We start from the raw sequence: 16,057 nt of genomic DNA on the forward strand, positions 1-16,057 counted from the left end.
CATTGAAGAGAGCTGCCAATTGTATGAGAGAGATTAAGGGATTGCACATTGTTCCCTGAGGAAGAGGCTTGCTAGTATAATTTGGAGGAAGTATTATAATTCAGCCAAGCACTCAAAATGAGGTTGATTAGTTTGCCAATGACAAAAGGCAAGAATACACCCCACTGAGACCTGGCATTCTTAACTTTCCAAGTTCTACCATCATCTGTTGATTATGTGACAATAGCTTTCAGCACCACAATGGCTAAAAAAGACTTAGGTGGTAAAGGGGGCTGGGAGAGTAGAGATCTCTTTATGCTATGGGGCAACACTCTTAAGAGAATTTCAATTATAAGAACGTGAATGGAGTCTGAATGGATTCTACACATTAGTTGCTGCTGAGGATTTACAGCTTAGTATCATGTTTCTCTGAAGATTCATGCTCTTGATTTGTTTCTACTGCAGTCCTGCAAAAAGACTCAAAAACCACAAACATTAAAGAGCACAACTAAAAGCCACAGTAGCGCCTTAACACAATCTAACAGAATTTTCTTTGGCAAACTATTTTTTCAGAAGAACCAACTGTACCACTGAAGACAAATTAAGGTTTCTGAAGGTCACGAGATAAGGCATTATCTATCTATCTATCTATCTATCTATCTATCTATCTATCTATCTATCTATCTATCTATATCTCCCACCTGGCCTCTCACTAAACTGAAGGGTGAGACAAAATCATTTACAACCACAATAATCCCACAGTATAGAGTTATCCTCAATGAATTCAGTGGGACTTATTTTTGAGTAGCCAAGCATAAGAGCAGACATCAAATATTTGGATTTGACAACAAATTTATATGAGTAAATTAATATGAACCCTTGAAAGTTGTTAACAATTTATTCAGCAGCTGCCTATTTAGGAAGGCCCCTAGGAGACCGGAAACAGGCTGGTTAGTCCTTAAAGGAAAAGGTACCCCCCGTTAGGTCCAGTCGCAGACGACTCTGGGGTTGCGGCATTCATCTCGCTTTACTGGCCGAGGGAGCCAACGTTTCTCCACATAGTTTACCAGGTCATGTGGTCAGCATGACTAAGCCGCTTCTGGCGGAAATACTGTTTACCTTCCCGTCAGAGCGGTACCTATTTATCTACTTGCACTGTGACGTGCTTTCGAACTGCTAGGTTGGCAGGAGCAGGGACCGAGCAATGGGAGCTCACCCCGTCAGGGGGATTCAAACCGCCGACCTCTTGATCGACAAGCCCTAGGCTCTGTGGTTTAGACCACAGCACCATCTGCATCCTTAGGCTGGTTCAAATGCAGTGCTAATAATACCACCAGGTGGATCCAAATATATATTGGCCTATTTCTACCTCTCTCTTTTTTTAATGGTGACCCAGGCCATTCGTTGTGAGAATGTTCCTCACAACTGTGAGTGGAGTGGATAGAATTCCAAGGATGTGAGTGAAACAGTCAAGATCCAGTGATCCACAGGCATGCACCTCCAGATGATGGATATATGAGGCACCATTTAGGTCCCTAGGCATCTTCACTTGGTTGCACTTGACCAATAGCCTGGTGTAAAATGTGCCTGGCACCTGGGTAATTTTGAACACTGGTTATGGAACAACTTGCCCCATGAAGTATGATTGGACCATTCCACCATTTCAGTCTGTTATTAAAGACCATTTGAAGGGATATTGTGAAGAGGAAGGCAGAGACCAGACAATCTGCCTTGCATTATTTGGGGAAAGCATGCAATACAAATATTAAGATTCTATTTATCTGCAAAAGTTCATACGCAATTTATGTGGCCAAAATTTTACTTGCTTCTATAGAACTCCTACAAAGTTCCTAGACAAGGTTTGATAGATAACAAAGTACACTAATAATACATTGAATAAGACATGAACATTTTTAAATAGCTGCTGGAGAAGCCAAGCGTGTCTTGTAATATGAAGTGCCACCACATATTTAAACCTCTGTAATTTAAAACAGAACATTTGGAAGTGATGCACATAAAACTTTCTATTTCATACAGAGCAGCTTTATTTCATTAAAAAGGTGCAAGTGTCTGTGTGGAAATGTGGAAAGTTTAAGCACAGGGGATATCTATTAGCATTAGAAAGTTAACTGATTTAGCCACAGGCCACAACAAAATATTTAAGCAAACAGAAAGCACAACAAATTAAACAGATGCAAGTTGTTCAATTTATCAGCAACTAAACCATGCCCATATTTACAAACTCCGCTCATACTAGAACTTCCAGGAAATAAAAAAAAGTGTAACTGTGATAAAGCACTTAGCCCTTCTATCATAATCAAGAGTATTTTGTCTCTAGTTATGTTATGTTTCTTGGAAAGAACAGTACAACTGGAGGACATCTGAGTATATGGAACATTATAGGAGGACATGAGATTTTCCTGAAGCCTACACAAAATGAGATTTTTGGTACACCAGAAGGGACCTGGAACGTCCACAACTGTTTGGTGATAGGTCACTGCAGCTATCACATTTTACTTCTCTGATAGGACTTCCTCCTTCACCGCTTTTGCTAGAAAGATTTTGACTGTCAAGACCTTTTCCCTTAATGTTGGACCTAGAGTGCAAAATTTGCCATATTATGAGAACTCTGAAGGGCATATACAACTGCCTAAGTTTTCAAAATACATGTCAGTGAAGCAGTATTGGATTTGTATTTGCATATAGTAAATTATTTATTAGTAAATAATTATCTATTGACAAATACTTGGAAAACACTAGTATACTGTAGACAGGGCCCAAATTTTGGCAACCTTAGCAGCTATCTATAATTTGTGGTCACCCCAACTTCACACACATCATGCAAATTTATCCCAGGCTCCTGGTACACAGAAAAGAGATGTGTAGCCTGTGTCTCTTCCGATGTCACTGGACATCATCCCCAGCAAATGTTCAGTGATAATGGACGTTTCAGTACAGCAACATCTGGAAGGCCACAAATCCTGCATCCCTGATGGAGGATGCTGTGGGAGTTCTGAGTCTGTCTTGCACTTCATGTTAGGCTTTGAAAAACCCCAGAAGCAGTGAAGTTAGTTCTTATTCCTTCTAATGGTCTAAAGTCCAATGATGTGAGAAAGTGACTGTGTCTCACAATTTCTCTATGGATTCCAGAAAAGCTAAGAGAGGAACAAAGTCTGTCTCTCTTGTTGGGCATGAAAGACCCAGTCCCTCCAACTTCTCTAACTGCAGGGGTAAGGTCTTTCACTTTGTACTAGCATCCAGGGCAGGTAACTGCTGAAAAGATTTGTTGCAAAATTTCTACCCCAATGTTTCTTTATAAATTCAAAGCAACTTGAGAAAATGACCAACACAACAATCAGCATAATAATAATAATAATAATAATAATAATAATAATAATAAACCAATACTAAACTACACTAGAATGTTGGTGAAAAGCCTAAAAGCACACACATGAAGCTTAAAAGAGAGGGAACCAACCACAACTTTCTAGGGAGGGAGTAAAAGACATGTAAAAGACATTGTTGGTCCCCAGAATGTAGCTCAGTGAACAGATGTGGGAAGAATGGTATCACATTCTGCCTGAGGAATCTCACTGCAGGGTTAGTTCCCTGGAAAGACTCGTTGGTGGTCTTCTTGTGGTGAACTAAATAAATTGAGACATGCATAGCATTGAGTGTACAAGACTACAATCTTAGGCTGAAAGTATCTCCCATTAAACTCAATAGGACTTACACCTGAGTAGACACACATAGAATTGCACTGATGGTGGCAGAAACTACAGGCACAAATACAGACTTCTGTGCCAAAGGTTCTTAAGGCCAATTTAAAACATAACTCAGCCCTGATGTAGACTACTAAAAGGGGAGGAAAATGTTTCCAAAGAGCAGCAATCTGTGCAAAAGGAGTAACATTTATAATGAGCTTATCATATAAACCAGACCAACAATGGGGAGTCTATCTCACAGACACACCACCTGGCAGGACCTGGTGTGCATTCACATTCCATGATTCAGATAGATGATCCAATAAACCTAATTACAATCATTATCTCCAGTCACCCCCTACATAAGCTTCCAACATCAGCTCTGAGATAACTGCAGCCTTGTGGGAGTACCCTCTGAATTGGTCCTAGTCTGGAAGTTCCAAGTCAGCAGCCTGAGATCTAGCCAGCAGCCCTCTCCTACAATTGGCTTAAGATAAGCACCACAGTACTCCTGAGTCTCTGAACCATCCTTTTCCACTGGCACTGGACTTGGTTCAGTTTGTTTTCCAATCCTCTCTGTGCTTCCCTCCCATTTGTATTCTCATCCCTTGTGTTTTGAGAACTTTATTCCATGCTTTGACAAAGGAGAGATGTGTACACTGAGGGTCATGATAGTCTGTTTGTTGGAGTTTTCTAAGGGGAGGAGGGTATTCCTGAAAAAGAGTGAAAGAGACAAAGAGAATGTATCTATTGTGTGGATGTGGTTTCAGTTAAAAATCATGTTTTGCAGTGCACTCTTTTGCACAGGAGGGAAGCGGGTGGCGCTGTGGATTAAACCACAGAGCCTAGGACTTGCCGATCAGAAGGTCGGCGGTTCGAATCCGCATGACAGGGTGAGCTCCCGTTGTTCAGTCCCTGCTCCTGCCAACCTAGCAGTTCCAAAGCACATCAAAGTGCAAGTAGATAAATAGGTACTGCTCTGGCGGGAAGGTAAATGGTGTTTCTGTGCACTGCTCTGGTTTGCCAGAAGCGGCTTTGTCATGTTGGCCACATGACTCGGAAGCTGTACGCCGGCTCCCTTGGCCAGTAAAGCGAGATGAGTGCTGCAACCCCAGAGTCGGCCATGACTGGACTTAATGGTCAGGGGTCCCTTTACCTTACTTTTGCACAAGCATAGGCATAGGCAAACTCGGCCCTCCAGATGTTTTGAGACTACGATTCCCATCATCCCTGACCACTGGTCCCGTTAGCTAGGGACTATGCCTGCTTTTGCAGATGGAGTTGCAATGCTGGCTTTGTTCATACAGTGCTGACTAGCACTGTCCTTTCTACTTCTCCGTTCACAAAGCTAGGGATCTTACCAATTTTTTGCACATTCAGATAGGTAGCTGTGTTGGTCTACCTATCTGAAGAAGTGTGCATGCACACGAAAGCTTATACCCAGAACCTCTAAGGTGCTACTGGACATTTTTTTAATTTATTTCAATCTTTTGCACAGTTCAGCTGCATCACCCAGATACCTTGCAGTGGCATAAAACACTGTCACCTTATACCCAAGACACTCGGCTGCTATCCTATACAGGTTAGCCACTCCTTGACAGTGGATATTGCCAGGTTTTTAGTGAAAAATAATGCTTTGAATTAATTCAAAACAGCATCAAATTGAAAACTAAATAACTCTGGGTGTCCCGTCTAAGCATACTGCAATTTAGACTTTGTAAAAATCCACAACATAGAGATTGCTGTCAGACTGAATTGCAAAGTTGAAGGCTATATTATGCCTCTCATCTACTAAGAGATGCCTTTTCAACTGTGATAGGGATGGAATGGGAAAATACAGTAAAGAAAGAGCCAAGAGTTCTGTATTCCGAATTGAAATCGTAGTAAGTGTGTGACCCACCACACACTAAATTGCCCTTGTCTCCTGATTGCCCGATGTACCCAGAATTCAATCCAGTGCCTCATTCTGAATGAAGCCCCTATTTGAACTGGTTATAAAAGAGGATTGCTGTAAATGCAGTGTCATTCTTTGGTTTCCTGCCAAGCTGTGTTCCAGAGTCTGTTCAGCTGGCAGACAATCCTCTTTGCACAATGTGTCATCTGAAGTCAGCTTTTACAATACTGGGGAAAACAACCTTCATATTGCTCTCCACTCTTATTGCTCCACTTAAAAAAAGGGGGGGGGGGGAATTATGTGTTGTATATCATTCTGCTATCTATTTAAGATAAGCAAAGGAAAACTCTGCCTGGCAGGCTTCACTACTTACTACTATCAGTACCTAAGTGAGGAACCTGTTTCTCTAAAGTTGCTAAAATAATGTTGGCACAAAACACCGATAACAAACAAACAAACCCCTTTGGGTAAAAGTCTCTATCCTACTCTGCTCTTTCCCAGAGGAGGCTGTCTCTCCAATCTCCAGAAATGAGAACTGCTTATACAGTGTCTCTCTGTCTTATCAGGATTAAGTCATAGTTTACAGACCCTCATCTAGCCTGTCAACAACCCCAGGTTAGATCCAGCACATCTACAGATTCTCCTGAGTCAGAAGGAATGGCTAACTGAGTATCATTGGCTTTCACACTTCAAATTCTCATAAATGGAATCCTGTGGGACCCTAAGCACAAAAGCTATGGGGCGAGTCCTTCAATGCTACTCTCTGCTAGGAATTCTCTATGTTGAAGCACCATAACACTGTGCCCCCAATCCTTCGAATTACTTCAGGAGGGTGTCATGGCCCATGGTATCAAAAGCTGCCAAGAGATCAAGGAGAGTCAAAGGGCTAGTATTTTTTCTGTCTGATAAAGGTCATCAGAGAGGGCAACCAAAGCTGAAACTGGGCCAGAGGCCAGATTGAAGTGGGTCAAGATAATTCACTTTATCCAGATGTGCCTGCAGTTACCTGGTCACCACACTCTGGATTACTTTGCCCAGAAAAATAATCTACAAAGTGGAAGCTGTCCAATATCTCAAGGTCCATGGAGGGCCTCTTCAGAAGGGGTCATGGCATCACCTCTTTCAAAGCCTTTGACACAATTTTCTCCCACAAGGCATTAACAATTCATTGGGCCCAGCCAGATAATTCTTGGCTAGCTTGTACCCACCATGAGATTTTGTCCTAGACTTTTAACTTACACTTACATTCTTGAAAAAAAACATCAAATGTCTTTATGGTAAACTACCCTTCTAGTAACTGAAGGTGACCTTTCAGACAATCTTCCCTACCATCAACAGCTCCTCCAACAAACAAGTATTAGTACAATGTCTTTCTTCAAGCAAACAGACACCATTTCTCAGGAGAAAAGGACAGTGTGATCCTACTCAGTGTAACCCTATGCATGTCTACTGAGAAGTAAATCCCATTGCGTTAAGTTAGAATTTTCCCCAGGTAATGCAGAAAAGGGGGAAGCTTCTTTAAAAGGTAACCTAGCATGGCATGGTGCTAAGAACAATAAAACATGGAAGATCAGAGGGCAAGGGGCAGAATGTATTGAATGTAAATTCAATGAAGGGGGGAGGTGAATGAGAACACTAAAATGGGAGCAAAAACAAGTGGAACATGCAGAACTCTACCCCCGCTCTACACTAATAGTATAGCAAAAGCTGAAAATGCACAGTTGTTGCATCAAAGAGGAAAATGAAACATAGAAGTTAGGACACACATCAAGATTTGAGGAAAATAGAGACTCATGAACGGGCAAGCAGATGGTGATTGACTTCTGCAGGCACATAAGAGTAATTGAAAATGCAAGTCATAGACACAAAGAGGGTGGCAGACAACAAGCAAAGTATTGGCCACACATCCTTGGAGCAGATGGTTTGTGCTGGAATAATCCCATGGCAGCAAACAATGAGAAAAGCATGTGTGCCCAAGAAACAAGAGATGACAAGCAGTTGTCTGGCCCAGTTAAGCCAGGACTGCAGGGCAGAGGGATCAGTGGGGGAGAGACCTAGCTGGCAAATCCTGCTGCCAAGATGTATCCAAAAGGGCACCTTTAAAGTTAAATTCACAGGAGCCAAAGCTGGCATGAAGAATGTGCAAACTCAACATCTCAGCTGCTTTAAATACCAATAAGCCATGCCATCTTCAACTTCTAACCTGGAGTCCTCTAGGTGTTTTTGACAACAACACCCATCAACCCCAGCTAGCATCTTCGGAGTACCAGGTTGGGAAAGGCTGATTCAGATAATCTAATTGCTTGCTGTATACTGACATCCTTCATTTTTGCAACCCCCGTATTAACTACATTGCGGCCTTGTTCCTGTCCAATAATCATAATGAAATAAGGTTTGCTTCTTGATTACAAAATGAGGCCATAGATCCCCGTGGAACAGCAGCCACTGCTAATTCTATGCTCTGCTGGCCTGGATTTGCAAGTTCCACAGTATCAGAGAATTCCAACTTAAGCCGATGCAACACCAGCTATACTCCCTCCTCACTTCAAACACATGAAAAGCATTTTCTCCTCAGAAGTTGAGTGGAAGCTGGGGGATCTTACCATCATCATTCATAATGAAATGTATAGCTTAGGAGTTGTGCTAAAGTGAAGTGTCTGTCGTGTCATGGACGAAGATTGCAAATAAGGAATGTCAGAAGAACAGCAAAATTAGCTGGTGGCAACTCTCTGGTGTTCACATGTTGACACTGAGCCCAGGTACATGTTTTCTCTAAACACAAGTGTTTGTGTGAATGATACAGGTACACAGACTATACATTCATTGAATATTACATGTGAATATGTACATGTAATATACATTCGGTTCAACTATCTGTGTAAACAGGTACACAGACTGTACACTTGTTGAATGTAACATGCAAGCATGCCTACTTTTTCAAAGCCAAAAGAGAAAGGACAGTAACAATTACTAGTAATAGTTACCAACTGCAAACAGCTTATTAGGCAAGCTCAACAGTTTGCAAGTTTTTAGGTTTGTTTACAAAAGACAAGTAAAATAAAGTTGCTAAATTAGATCATTCTTTAGGGCAGGCATGGCCATACTCCAGCTGTTTTGGGACTACAGTTCCCATCATCCCTGACCACTAGTCCTGTTAGCTAGGGATGATGGGAGCTATAGTTCTAAAACAGCTGGAGGGCAAAGTTTAGCCATGCCTGCTTTAGGGCATAGCCCTCCAGATGTTGCTGGACTACAACTCCCAACATTCCTGAGCATTAGCCCTCCTAGCTAGGGATGATGGGAGTTGAAGTACAACAACATCTAGGGTCATAGATTCCTCTCCCCCAACCTCTATGATATCAGAAAATTTTCCAGTGCAGTCTGAAAGATTCCCAGTGCAAATGACCCTAATGTGCATGGGAACATTTTCCAAACATTCCTGTTGGAAAAGAATCCCAATTCAGAAGTTTCTGGAAAACCTACATCACTGCCCATGAACATCAAAGATAAATCCCAGATCAGCTTAGACAGGTTGTGAACCTATTGTGGCTGTCAATTGCAACCTTACAGGTCAGGGATGTAAGTGGGGTAAAAGTGCTTTAATATGGAGACAGGCCATGAACAGGAGAATTAACTCTTGCTCCTCCAGAGAATGACAAATCCAGCAGATGGAACACCAGCAAAAACAGGACACAAAGACGTTTCCTTTCAAAGGGAGTTAGACACTGACCTACACAAAGTGGGACAAAACAGTATCTAGGGAAGAAAAGGAGACAGAAATAGTCGCCTGCTCTTGGAACATGGAAAATCCATTACACCAAGCTCACACTGCCCCGTGCCACAAGAAGTCTGCAGAGTTAATAAGGAATGCCATGGACCAGCAGGATACAGTTTTCACTCAGCAAGCATTATGCTACAAGATGATATTTCTTTTAAGGTAAACCAAAACCTGCATTTTAATGCTTTCCTCTGAAGTCTAAACTACTCACCTCCTCATCCACCCAAATACCCATTATCTACACTGCAATTATCCAGAACCTGTGCCCTTTTGCATGTAATTTAGTATCCACTTACTTGTAAGATATTAAGGCTGCTGCTTATCTGGAAATTATGCATGCGCCCCAAGCAACGGAGATGTTTTGTAATTATCTTCAACTTTACATTGCTATGCAAACAATCTCACCAGTATTCGTGTAGGAGACCTATTATTATCCCAAGTAGCAAGAAACTATTAAATAATGAGATTCATTGGGAGCAATTGTCCAGGGAGAGCACAGGCAACAGGGAGAGCACTCCATTGTTTCCCATAAACAGTTAATGCAGGGCTGTGGTTTTTCGTTTCACAGCTCCTAGTCCATCCACTGGGCTCCCTCCTCAGCAGTGTCTGAGAAAGTCAGAGTGCCTCACATGCATTAATAAATTAAGCCTCAGTGCTCTTGAGAGAGGAGGGGAGGAGTATTATTTTTCCCCTAAGTGCAAGTGGTGAAACTGAGCAAAGAGAGGTTGCCCTAGGTCAAACAACGAGACACTGGCAGGCACAAATGGAAGAATGGCTTCCATTCTTGCATTTTAAACCCCACAAGCCTATTTCTCATGAAAGCCATGACAATTACGTGGACCAGCAGCAATCTTCTCCCCCTCAGTGTATACTCACACAACTTCCTGCTGCCATTAGCAAAAAGTAAATAAACGAAATTGCATCACAAGCTACAGGCTGTCTGAGCTACGAAGATCTATTACCCCTCCACACACATACACACACAAAGATGAAAACAGTTGCAAGGCTGAAAAATAGTCCTTTGGGAGCAGCCAGTCTCTTCTCTCCGGATAAGTCATTTCACAATGCAGTGTTATCTCGTTATGAATGGATTCTGTCACCGAGGGCAGGCAAGCACTGTTTAAAGGGAGGGAGGGGGGAGCCTAGGCTGATTGGCGCTAAGGATTGCAGCTTGTAATCAAACGGGAGATTAAAACAGTTGCTCATCTGTGGACAAAGAACTTTTCAGGTGGGATATTTCTCTCTTACACACACAGCCTCCCACAAAAAAATTACTTGCTATCCTAAAGGTACAGGTACTAAAATCAGAATATTGTTCTGCTTCCCCACCACCCGCTTCCTTTTTCTAGAATGAATGAGATTTGGTGTCTGAGAAATTCAATAGGGGTCATTAGTGAAACCCCACACAATATAGCATGAGATGTGGGGCGTTCTGAATGGAATTTCAGCAATTCTGCAGAACATCTCTGGGAAAGGCATGAGCAGAACTGATGCCTTTCAGAAGCCTCCAGTTCCTACAAATCTAAAAAGTCACCCTTCCCCCTCCCCACCCCACTCCCGCCAGAAAAAAAGAGCAAGCTTAGCTTTGATTCGTGAGAGAAAAACTCCTGCCTCACTTTTGCTAAGGACAACTGCACAGATCTCGCTCAGGACTCTTTCACAATCGCTCGTTTGAGAAGTTGCTAACAAAACCTTCAGCGACTGCCTGTCACAAACCACTTGGCCAGGGACAATAAGGCGCTTATTTATCCGAAAAACCGTTTGCTTAGCTCGCTGCTACAAGACTGGACAGACCAAAGATTTTTTTAATGGGGGAAAAATAGCCTACGCTAGTCATTCGCAAAGCAGATCCACTGAAATCAATGGGCACGTTTGAATCCATTGACTTCAATGAGTTTACTCTTGAGCATGGCCAGCGTTGGCTATGATCACATACGCCAAAGCAAGGGCTGGAAAAGTTCTGAACTGCTCCCTTAGCCTTTCGCTCCCGAGTCTCAAAAACGAGCCTTTTCTTGTTCCAGCATCACCCCTTGTAACTAACTGGAGCTGAACAGAGCCATGGCTATTTTGGAGTCCGGCTGTGCGTAAAGCAGCCTCGGGGAGCGGCCCCTCTTCCGAAAACTTACCTCCAAGGGACCAGAAAAGCATCTCTGGCTGGATCCCGGGTTATTACTTTTCCCTCTCTCTCTCTCTTGTCTTTTCGGATGTTCGAGACAAAATCCAGGAATGCTGGTGGAGAGGAGAGGAGAGCGCGCAAGCCTCTAGGAAGGCAACAGACAACAACAGCACGAGATCTTCTTGGGACTTCCCGAGAGCATTTCCCTGAAAAGTGGCGGAGGCACCAGACGGATCCAGGCAGGTTAATATTCCGCGCACCACCCACTTAAAAAAAGGGGGGAGGCTGCGGAGACTTTGGAGAGAAGTTGGAGGCGACTCGCGCCAAGGCCCCGCTTGCCGCGCTCCACGCGCCCGCCGGAGACGACAGAGGCGCAGACAGGAAACTCCCCGCTGGAAACTCTTCCCCAGAAGGAAGAGTGGCCTGGGAGCGAGCCGGTCCTGGTGCTTCTCCGGCCCGCGCGCCCGCCCGCCTCGCGGCTGCTCCTTCAAAGGCTGCCGTCGCTTTTGTGCCTCCGCTTTCTCCTCTGCCCTCCTCCTCCTCCTCCTCCCTCCTTCATGACACAGACAGCCCAGATGGGAAGAGCCTGTCGCTGAAGCCAGGCCGGTGCCCCATCCTGAAAGCTGATCCTGCTGATCTCATCACCGAAGGCTACTAATCCAATGGCCAGGGAATTAAGAACAGATGGTGACGCCCCTTCTCTCTCTCTCCTCTCTCTTTTTTTCTAACCTCCCCCCACCCCACCGCAAAAAAACACGACCATTTAGCCTACAGGCAGAGAAGCAAGCAAGCGCGCACACATACGCGCGCGCGCCCCAGACACCCGAGTCCACACCAACAGGCTGCAAAAGGGCAGCGGATCTCCTCGCCAACGGTGGCACAGGCTGCGTTTCCTGCCGGCGTGCCACACCAGAGTTCCCTGGCCGGCGTTTTACACCAGGCGGGGAAGCTGCATTATTTAACCCCTTGCGCATAATCGGTGCGAGTCAACCTCTGGAAAGGTGGGGGGTGGGGTAGTTTTTGCAATTTTAGGCGCATGGGAGAGTTCTTACAAGGGTGTGGCTTGTCTATTGTGTCACTAGCCATTCAAGGTTTTTTTGTTTTAGAACATCCAGTTTTGTTTTGTCTTCTGAATGGGGTGTTTTGCAGAGTTATTTATTCCCTGGCTTTAGGGGACACTGGGGTGAGGTGAAGAGGGAGAGCAGATGCATGTATTACCGTTGTATTTTTACTGCCAGGGCGGGGAAGAGCTGCGTGTGGGATTTTCTGCCTCCTGTGCCAAAAGAACCAAGCTGGGTACTACGCACCCTTTTGACATTTGCCGCTCTGGCTTGGGCTGGCTTGAGCTGACCGAGAGTACTCCTTTTTTTGTCTGTGCTTTATGAAAAAGCATAGATGCTATTTTTCACTTATGCTGGACATAATGGGAGCTCAACAAGTGGAACAGTTGTTCTTTCTTAATTTGCATTCATTTAAATTGGGTCCGTCCTTTCAGTTTTTAAGTTTCAGGAATTCAAAACACCTCTTTTCATGAGAGTGGTTCCCTTGCAAATATTACAATTTATCAGCAGTGATATAGTATTCCCTCCCCCTAAAAAATGTGATTTTATTTTTATTTGTCTTTCACCACCACCTTTTTCCAGGGCGGACCTGTTTTGTTTACACAAAAGGGCAGATTTAACAGATCCTGTGTTCAGTTGGGAGGAATTCAAGGGTGATTTAAACATGCATGAAATAAAAATATTTTGAAAAGGATTCTGATTTTTAATTATAGGGTGGATTATTCCTCCTGCTTCAAAGCCATTTGGATTATTATTATTATTAATAGTAATATTTTATTATTTATACCCTACCCATCTGACTGGGTTTCCCCAACCACTCTGGGCTGGTTCCAGGAAAATATAAAAACAATAAAACATCAAGTATTAAAAACTAGCCAATATAAGGCTGCCTTCAGATATCTTCTAAAAGTTGTGCTGTTCTTTACTCTGAAGAGTCTCTTAAATCCAGTCTATCTTTAAGGCAGTTTTGTTTGAAATAGCAGTGCTATTTCTTAATTTATTTACTATTTGTATGTATTAGCTATGTCATAATATACATTTTCTAGGCAAGGGTGTTTCTACTATAGCAATTGTGTGGAGCAGCTAATCAAAAAGAGGACTCATACTCTTGCAATATTGTCATGCTCAATGCTCTCAAAAGCTTCCATAAATCAATAGGTACTCTGCTAAAGTTCAGTTTTCATTTACTTCAGTCATCTCCATTTCAGATCAACATATAGTTCAGCATACTGTTAAACTTAAAATACCGTGTGTTATTTCCAGTGCTGTGCCTGAGGTGTTCTCCTTGCACAATAGGATTTCCCCTTCCTCCCCTTTTCCCATACAAATATGCTCCAGAGGGTTCCCAAATGCTGAGGGTGCACAGGAGGACAGCAGAGGTGGAAGAAGTCTTGTTACAGAAATGGAAGTCTAACTCTAACCCCATGCAATCAAGACAAATGAGTTATTTATTCACTCTACCTTTATCCCACCGTTCTTTTATTGAGCTCAGTGCAATGTTCATACATTTACCAGGCATTCTCCCATCGAGGCACAGACCAGAACCTGATTAGCCTAAACAAGATTGCTGCATCATGTGCCTTTGGATTATAACCCTGACACAATTGACTACATGGCCAATATAATATATAGTGTCTGGATGACTTCATTGCGGCCACTGGAATTTGGCTAAAGCAGCTTTCCTTGTGTATAGCATGTTATATCTTGAAATAAGTACTGTAAGATTTCCTGCATTGCAATGGGTTGGACTATCCATGTTTCCCAACCTGGAGTCTCCAGCTGTTTTTGGACTACAGCACCCATCATTCCTAGCCACTGGCCTTGCTAGCTAGGGATGATGGGAGTTGTAGTCCAAAAACAGCTGGCGACCAAAAGTTGAGAAACACTGGACTAGATGACCCTTGGGGTCCCTTCCAGTTCTACAGTTCTGTGGTTCTATGAATCAGTATGGCTAACTTAACCCAGCAACACCCCACCCCCTGCTCACACACAATCAAAACATGCTGCAACCAACTACGACTTGGACCCTCTGATCTCTTGCACCAACAAAAACAAGATGCCTATCCATGTGATGCTGAAAAAAAGCTCCACTCATGTACTATGTAAAGAATGAAAGTTTAGTGTCTCCCTCGACTCCCCCCATTCCCCATTTCTCTTTCCTCCTCAACCCCACATTGTCTATAAAAAAAAATTTCCTCAACCTGACTGCAGTTGACCTGTATGAAGGATTCTATGATTTGAAAACAAGAGACACTGAATGACCTTTTGTTACTTATGGAAAATCTTTTAATGAAAACCTACCTTTCAAAGTCAGTATTGTACTTTTTTATTGATAAACAGACAGAAAAGTATGCATTCCCTTCAGTGTTACAGACTACATCAGAAACCTATACAGTTGTACCTTGGAAGTCGAACAGAATCCATTCTGGAAGTCCGTTCGACTTCCAAAATGTTTGGAAACCAAAGTGTGGCTGATGATTGGCTGCAGGAAGCTCCTGCAGCCAATCGGAAGCCACAGAAGCCGCGTTGGATGTTCGGGTTCCAAAGAACGTTTGCAAACCAGAACAATCACTTCTGGGTTTGCGGCATTCAGGAACCAAAACATCCCAAGTACCAAGGCGTCCAGGATCCAAGATAAGACTGCATTTTGTTCCTGAATACCAGGTGCTGGGGCTACTCGCATGTGAGGAGAGTGCTACTGGGTTCAAGTCCTGCTTGTTAGCTTCCCATAGGAATCTGCTTCGTTGGCTATGTGAGAACAGGGTGCTGGATGAGATGGGCCACTGGCCTGACCCAACAGGGCTCTTCTTATGCTGTATTGATGTGCCAATGAAAAATAAGTGTTGTTGTTGTTTAGTCGTTTAATCATGTCCGACTCTTCGTGACCCCATGGACCAGAGCACGCCAGGCACTTCTGTCTTCCACTGCCTCCCGCAGTTTGGTCAAACTCATGCTGGTAGCTTCAAGAACACTGTCCAACCATCTCGTCCTCTGTCGTCCCCTTCTCCTTGTGCCCCCCATCTTTCCCAACATCAGGGTCTTTTCCAGGGAGTCTTCTCTTCTCATGAGGTGGCCAAAGTATTGGAGCCTCAGCTTCACGATCTGTCCTTCCAGTGAGCACTCAGGGCTGATTTCCTTAAGAATGGATAGGTTTGATCTTCTTGCAGTCCATGGGACTCTCAAAAATAAGTGAACTGCTAGTAAAAGTTACGGTACAATGGTTTTTTTTTTCTTTAAAAAATGACCCCTAATGAAACACTGTTTAACTTCTACGTTATAACATAATGTGGTAAATAGAAAGCTTTCATGCAGGCTCCCAACCAGCATATTATCATCTGCCGAAAAGAGCACATACTTTTGTCAAGGTTTATCCCCAGCATGTTAAAAATAGCAACTGTCTGTGCTACAACCATTATTTCATTACTGAAGATGGTATATGCTTCACTTAAAGTGGAAAGCTGCTATGACAGCGTATATAAAATCCAAACACTTCCTCTGACAACTTACATAACTCTCCTTAAAAGA

The 16,057-nt window shown here is 43.3% G+C and overlaps 1 protein-coding gene across 2 annotated transcripts in view; it reads right to left on the bottom strand.

Annotated features, from left to right (window-relative positions):
• Positions 1 to 16,057, bottom strand: part of SPSB4 (splA/ryanodine receptor domain and SOCS box containing 4) — a 181,907-nt gene that overhangs the window by 55,209 nt on the left and 110,641 nt on the right. Inside the window, exon 1 of one of the 2 annotated variants that reach the window (XM_079975934.1) lies at positions 11,482 to 12,352. The exons of the other annotated variant lie outside the window; for it this stretch is intronic. The gene's annotated coding sequence lies outside the window, so the exon portion shown is untranslated. Of the gene's footprint in view, positions 1 to 11,481; positions 12,353 to 16,057 lie in introns of those variants that run through there. 2 annotated transcript variants of the gene reach the window in all.

Source organism: Podarcis cretensis (genome assembly GCF_951804945.1).
Source record: "Podarcis cretensis genome assembly, chromosome: 5".
Lineage (NCBI taxonomy): Eukaryota > Metazoa > Chordata > Lepidosauria > Squamata > Lacertidae > Podarcis > Podarcis cretensis.